Genomic DNA, 7,884 nt, shown 5'->3' with positions numbered 1-7,884 from the left:
ATGTAAAGGAAAGTTGAGATAATGCAATAGTAGTGTTAATAAATGCCACAAAGAGATGACATTATGTAATGGAAGGTTGAGATAATGCAATAGTAGTGTGGGTTAATGTCATAAAGAGTTGACATATTGTAATGGAAAGTTGAGACAATGCAATAGTAGTGTGGGTTAATGTCATAAAGAGTTGACATAATGTAACAGAAGGTTGACACAATGCAATAGTAATGTGGGTTAATGTCATAAAGAGTTGACATAATGTAATGGAAGGTTGACGCAATGCAATAGTAATGTGGGTTAATGTCATAAAGAGTTGACATAATGTAATGGAAGGTTGACGCAATGCAATTGTTGTGTTCTGCTATAAGGCAGTGACGGCGTTCCATACATTTTCTTTAAAAATTTGCCTTTATTAGGCAAATAACTTGATTATTATACATTATAGTGTATGTGCGGTCATATTTGCGAATACATGAATATCATAACAAAGACATCAAAATTAAGTATAATTACTGACTTTAATTAAAAATTTCATTTTATATATTCTATTCAACACCATTTCAGAAAATTCAGTGTCCAGAAATCAACACAGATTTGAAAATTTACAATTTGTCAGCAAATTTTACAATAAATATGGCTCAACAGTTCTTCCATTTAGTTTCTATGCCAACCAGATGTGACACTGAAGGTGTTGCATGTTGACCAGCATTGGTAGCAAACAATGTTCTGAAAATATAAAAGTAGGGTGCAACAAAACATTTTTTCACAAAATTAATCTATTATCTAATTTATTTCATTATAAAATTGTATCCAATTAGTTTATTTCGTCAGCATTTGACACATTAAAAAAAAAAAAGACCACGTCGAGGAAATTCGAATTTTTCTCAGTTTAATACTGATCTTCAATGCATAAAATGCCATTATCATTAATATAAATATTAATTCGACTATAATTGGTTAATAAGGTGTAAAATATTATAAAGCAAACTTGCCATGGTCGTCGCCTGTCTCCCCCAATCATGACGCGTTTTCGTTTTCTACTGTATGTCGGCGCCCAGTCTCGCCGGGGAGGTCGTTTTCACTGGGCTGTCCGGGGCGCACTGCGTAATATTCCTGTTAAATGAATTCATATTATTATAGGAAAAATCCTGAATTTTTCAAATATGTATGAATCTTTTTCATTAAAATATTTCTTACCATCAGAAATACACGATTTGTACAAAAACGTGCCGGCTCTCCGCTTTGTTTACTATGGAATACGGGGATTCAGGTACCATTCGAAACTCCGATTTATAAGCTTTCTTCTCATTGGCTGATTTGATCAATATCTTCAACTATAGCTCGCGGAAAGCCAATGAAACAACGCGACTCATGCAAAACGGGAGGTAAACTAGCATCCGAGTTTAAATGGTATTGAAAGACGTTTTGGAGAGCTTACATAAACTACATGAAAAATAATGAAATATTTAATACGGAACAATATTTACACTGGTTAAAAGATTTAGTCCTATACAACATAGGTGTGAAAATTTTTTATCAGAATTCATTAAATTTTATCGCGAGTTGAAAATTGTCAATTTTATGCCGATTTTGCCGAAAATTACAACGTCACGCAAGGTAAACTGAACTCCCTACAGTCACTACCTTATTTTACGTCTTAGGTTTGACGCGGCGCCGGGATCGAGAATCGAACCAGGGCCTCCCGATCACGAAGCGAACGCTCTACCACTAGGCTACCGTGAACGGTGATGTCTAGAAGAAGAGAAGAAAATTGCATTAATGTTAGAGGTCTTGATCCCACCTCACAGACCTAAAGGGGACAGGGACCACGAAATTCACATTTTTTTGTGTTTCCCTTTACCCATAGATGCTTTGTTGCCAAAATTGGTTAAAATTGGTTGAGCGGTTGCAGAGAAGAAGCTGAAAATGTTCAAATTTTAACACGACGGACGAAAAACAGATAGCAATAGGTCACAGGTACTTGTGACAGGAACACCCCCACCCCATCCAAATATTCAACGCCGGGTCTTATTCATCATGTTAACAATAAGAAAATAAGAATAAGAAAAAATCGTTAAAAATCCAAAATACCCCACTATACATTACAGTAGGCCCATGGGCCTTATAGGTCACCTGATTGAATTTAGTTCATGTTTTAAGCTAGATGCCATGCCTGACCCAGGGGCCTTTTTTGGATTCATTTCTGTAGCGGACAGTATATAGGGAACTTATACTACCTCGCCAGTGAGCTAGCTTTTCTGGCGATGCGGTAGAGTCTCCCTCTTTTTCAGGCAAGTTAAGCAACGGCGAGCCTGTTGAACCTTTGGATGGGTGACCGCTTCACGTTACAAAATTGGTGGCAGCGTAGTGACTCTGGTTTCTGGTGTCCTGCTTCAGGAAGTCTTAGAGTTAGGACTTAGTGTCCATATACAGACTTCGTGTCTGTGGACTGCAGGGGTTGCGGTATCTGAAGTCAGGTTCCGATCTGCTTCAGGAAGCTCTAAGGCTAGGACTTTTGTGTCCAGGAACGACATTGGTTACCGTAGCTGAAGAGGCCCAGTCACTCAGAGAGAACTCATGCTAAGCTTCGGGTCGAAGCTTCCCTGAGCGGGGGGAAGTGTAGCGGACAGTATATAGGGAACTTATACTGCCTCGCCAGTGAGCTAGCTTTTCTGGTGATGCGGTAGTCTCCCTCTATTTCAGGCAAGTTAAGCAACGGCGAGCCTGTTTAACCCTTGGATGGGTGACCGCTTCACGTTACAATTTCCATGGAATTATGTGTGTAATGTGCAAACCGGAAGTGTGTCCGATGTACTTCCAGACTTTCTATGTAATGTGAGATTCACAATTCTGGAAGAAGGGCCCTTGCTCATCATAGCTATATAGGTAGTTCATGTCCCAATACCCGGGAGCAGAGAAGAAAATTTTAAAGTATTTTTACTATATACCCAAAAGAGCCCCACAAATCTTTACCCTTGGGCCATAAAATTCACAATTTTGGAGGAGGTATCCTTGCTCATCATAACTATGTACTTACAAGTAGCTAGTTTATTCAATATCTAGGAGCAGAGATGATTTTCAAAGATTTTATGCATTTCTCTTTGTAATCAATACAGCTCCGCCCTAAATCCAGAACGCTGGAGCCATAAAATTCACAATTTTAGAAGAGGCACTCTTGCTTATCATAACTATGTACTCAGTTTATTTAGTACCCAGGAGGAGAGAAGAAGATTTTCAAAGACTTAATGTATTTTCACTAGAACCCTACTCTTACACCAGAGCCCCTGACCCTGGGACCTTAAAATTCACTATTTTGGAAGAGGCACTCTTGCTCATCATAACTATTACTTAGTTGATTCATTTTGTACTAGTGGGGGTACAACGTAAACAAACCAGAATGGCATACCATGTATAGTGTGTGTGTGTGTGTGTGTGTGTGTGTGTGTGTGTGTGTGAAGCTATTATTTTTACGGATTTTTAAAAAAAATTCTATTGTACACATGATGAATACGTGTAATAAATTTGTGAAAAAATGTCCAACAACCACCAGGGTTGTATTTGAGGGTGGGGTGGGTCCTATCCACAAGTTCCTGTGCAATAAAAAGACGTTAATAGTAATCTAACAACCAAGCTCTATGATAAACGTGATGACTTTAACTTTTCTATCGTCAACTTTCCTTAATTATGCAGCAATATACCTTTATTACCTGCATACGGCGTTTATATATCTCAGTTGATTCGATAGGCAAGAGCATGCTCTATGTATGAACATTTTCTAAAACGAGATAAATTATTGACAAACAAGTTGATGAAACAAGAATTTCAGCAGTCTTGTTTAAAGTCATCAATTTCGTAAATTCTATGCACGACCTTGTCAGCAAATACAATTTATCGTTTAGTCAAATGCTAACTGACGTTTTGCATATTGATTGTTAGTCCTTTATTTATACACTGAATTGACGACGGATTTTTCCATTATTTCCTGATCATGACATGGAGCGCGGGGCGAATGTGGCCGGTCTGCGGGTGATACTCGCACCTTCATGCACCTGATCCCACCTCTGATGTTTTGGTGCTCCCATTTTGATTTTTTTTTTACTTTTGATCTTCAATACTGTTCGTTATCTCCATGTTTCATTATAATAGAAAAACTATGCATTGTGACGTCACGTTATATACCCCTGGTTCAAGTCGGGCGCACGGAAATTAACAACCAACTTTGTAGCCAATCAAAGCTCGTGTAAAAAGCTACACAGGAATTAAGTTTTCACATTCCGCAAACAGATTTGAATCGCGACGTAAGAGTCGATTCCTTTCTGAAGAACTCTAGAGCACAGCCTCTAACCAATGTGCCACAAGGATGTGTACTACATGAATGTACAGCTACATGTACCTAGAACTTAAATATTTTCCATAGAATTGATTATGGATTCAACATCACTCTTTTATGAACAGAATACTTTTTCTTTTACAAAATATATGAAATATTTTGACTTGTTTTGAGGTTTTTATGCTTGATATCAGTTTATTTGTTTAGAGGTTAATAATATAATACTACTAGATAAACACCCGCGTAAGCCGGGAAATTGAATTGATATATAGTTACCATTTACAACAGAAAATCAAATAAATTAAATTGCAGGTTTTGCTGACAGGCTATAGAAATACTTTGTTCAAAATCCCGCATGAAGTAGATGTACGTCACTATTCCAACCCACTTTTTGTGAAAAATTGAAAAACAAAAATGTCTTTATTTGACAAATTGTGAAACCTCATTAAATGTTATGGATATTGCACTTCAGATGTTCTTATTTCATTTTTATGATGGATAAGAGCACCGAATGTACAAAATTTACAAATAAATTGATTTTTTGGGGGTGGGGAGGGAGTAAAAATACACAGGTACTTGGGTCTTGGTTTATAATTATATATGTACCCTTATCGATAAGTTAAAAGGTTTTTTCTTTACATATCAATAAGGTACATACATGTTCATATTTATAAACCAAAACCCAAGTACCCGTGTAAAAATTAGTTTTTACCACCCCCCCCCCCCCCCCCCCCCCCCCCCCGTGAATTGGCCGAGTAATTGATACAAAAGACTTTTTTTTTTACAGAAAAAAAATGAAATGTCTTTATTTTTTGAAACACAAAACTTTACAGCTTTAATTGTATTGGAACAATACCTTATTCGTAAGTTTTCTCTTTTATTACAAAGTACAAATTGTACGTTGGGTTCGTTGCCACGATGCTCTCAGTAAGGAAAATACAATTTTTACCGATAAACTCAAAATAAACAAGAGATGTTTGTAAAACACTTATGCCCCCCTCCCCCAAATTGGAATTTTTCCAAATCCATGGGGCATAACTCTATCAAAAATGACGCGATCATACTCTAAACAGAACTTGAGCTAGATATTCAGCTGATAAATCTGTATGTGTATGTGTGTATACTAAATTTCAATTCAATATGTGCAAACTCTGCAAAGAAAATGGACGGAAACTGCAAATAAGTGGAATTTTTCTAAGTTGAAGGGGCATAACTCTATCAAAAATGGTGCAATCATACCCAAAACAGAATTTGATAAGACATTCAGCGAATAGATCTGTATACTAAATTTCATTTCAATATGTGCAACCTCTGCAAAGAAAATGGACGGAAACTGCAAATAAGTGAAATTTTTCTAAGCCGAAAGGGCATAACTCTAACAAAAATAGTCCGACCGTACCCAAAATAAAACTTGCCCTAGTTATTAAGCTGGTAAATTTGTATAGCAAATTTCATTTCAGTATGTGCAATCTCTGCAAAGAAAATGAACGGAAACTGCAAATAAGTGGAATTTTTCTAAGTCCAAGGGGCATAACTCTGACAAAAATGGTGCGATCATACCCAAAGCAGAACTTGACCTAGATATTTACATGTACCTGATTAATCTGTATACCGAATTTCATTTCAGTACGTGCAACGTTTGTGAAGAAAATGAACGGAGACTATATAGTCCAACAGACCGACAGCAGCAAAGCAATATCCCCCCCCCCCTTCTTCGAAGGAGGGCATACAAACATACATGTACTATTATAGCCTTTCGATAAATAGATCTATGTATTTCCTGTACTTATAATATTTACACTTGTCGTTAACTCGTCATCAACTTTTAACATTCCTCGCTGTCAAAATGCCTTGTAGTTAAATTGGACACTTATGATATGCAATGATGATTTGCCACTATGATCTGTTTATTTATATAATTCACGTATTAATAAATATTAGTGGCTTTCCCGGCAACAGTATGTTTCCAATAATTTCCAGGCATACTTTGCTCGTTTTTACCAAACTATTGTTTTTATTGTATTTTAATTTATATAACATCATTTGTTGTAAAACTATTTAATCAAATAAACCGTTGATTAAATTATTATACCCCCCGCTTGAAAAGCGGGAGGGTATATAGTAATCAGTATGTCCGTCCGTCTGTCTGTTACGCTTTGGGATACCCATCTCTTATCCGCAACTCCTCTCATACCACTGAATGAAATTTGATGAAACTTTCACAGAATCTTTATTACATATTGCCATTGTGCACCTCCTATTTTTCTTTTTGATCCGACACATATTTTGGGTTTCCCGGCCACAGCAAAACATGGACTTTGTCATCAGTTATAATCATATGGGAGGCGGGGGGTATCATTTAGTGAGCTCATTGCTCACAGTACCTCTAGTTTACAATTATTTCTTGATTAAAACAATGTAACGAAAGGGACATGATGTTCTAGAAGCTTTCGTCAATATTGAGATTATGGACATCATCTTGTATGTAGTGTGGTATTAGAGGAGTAAGTAAGAACTCTAGTGCACCCGTTTCGGAGTTTCTTTGCAAAATTTATTGATTTATAAGTATAGATTTGTTTTCTTAAGCATAATGAAGAGAAACTGTTTGAAATGATTCATGTAGCGATAAAAATTTCTTACTACTGTAAATTGCTACGAAGGTCACGAAATGGATAAACATGTATATTTCTTAATTTTTACTTGTTGAAGAAGACAGATTATAAAATAAAACGTATGTAATTTCTATTTGAAAAATAATTTCTTGTTAACATATTGCATAATAATTAATACAAAGAGGCGTTGGTGGTAATGATGAGCAAATAGTACCAATACAAAATGTTTTTCATTAAACTCGACGTGTGGTCTTATTTCTGGTCCTTTGACAACGAAGCTTGTCAACTTAATGTTGAAACTAATTGCTACACAGGCAGATACATAAATAGATGCTTAAAACAAATTACAATTTAGCCTTGTAACGAGAAACATCCTAGTTTCGACCTTCTTACATTACAAAGACAGAATAAAAAAGTTACGCAACATCTAGGATTTTGCCTATGTTGGCATATGACATTCTATTTGTTTTTTTTTTCTTTCTTAAATGCGACAGGTAAGCTGAAGCGATTTATATCATCCAGAATATTTTATTATACCCCTGCTTGAAAAGGGTATATAGTGATCGGAATGTCTGTCCGTCTGTACCTATTTCTTATCTGCACCTCCTCTTTTACAACTGAAAGAAACTTTTGAAGAATCTGTTAAATAGTGCAATTGTGCATCTCCTATTTTAACCTTTTGATAAGACACATAGTGGTTAGAGCGTCTGCTTTAGAGTCGCGAAGTAAGGAATTGATCCTTACGTCGCGGGTTCGAATCACACTGTGGAATGAGGAGACCTGTCATTCGGATGAGACCGTATTAACCGAGGTCCCGTGTCGTAGTACAGTTTAGGTGCTGGCAAGAAAAAGATCCCTCCCTGCTCAAGGGCCCTGAGTGCCGAGTAAAGGACAAAATTTGCAGCTCTCCACCGGCAAGTGGTGGCGTCTCCATATAATAGGAAAGTT

General features: G+C 36.6%; 1 long non-coding RNA gene across 1 annotated transcript; it reads right to left on the bottom strand.

Moving 5' to 3' along the window:
• Positions 1-493: 493 nt before the first annotated feature.
• LOC134268612 (uncharacterized) lies at positions 494-1,627 on the bottom strand. Its single transcript, XR_009992403.1, has 2 exons — positions 1,192-1,627; positions 494-1,107 (listed from the first exon to the last, which is right to left on the bottom strand). It is a non-coding gene; the product is annotated as an uncharacterized LOC134268612 (long non-coding RNA).
• Positions 1,628-7,884: the final 6,257 nt, after the last annotated feature.

Source organism: Saccostrea cucullata, unplaced genomic scaffold (assembly GCF_032062105.1).
Source record: "Saccostrea cucullata isolate Sc308-1 unplaced genomic scaffold, CSIRO_AGI_Scuc_v1 ctg10302, whole genome shotgun sequence".
NCBI lineage: Eukaryota > Metazoa > Mollusca > Bivalvia > Ostreida > Ostreidae > Saccostrea > Saccostrea cuccullata.
The sequence above is the reverse complement of the archived record's forward strand: the minus strand, read 5'-3'. Positions and strand labels throughout refer to the sequence as shown.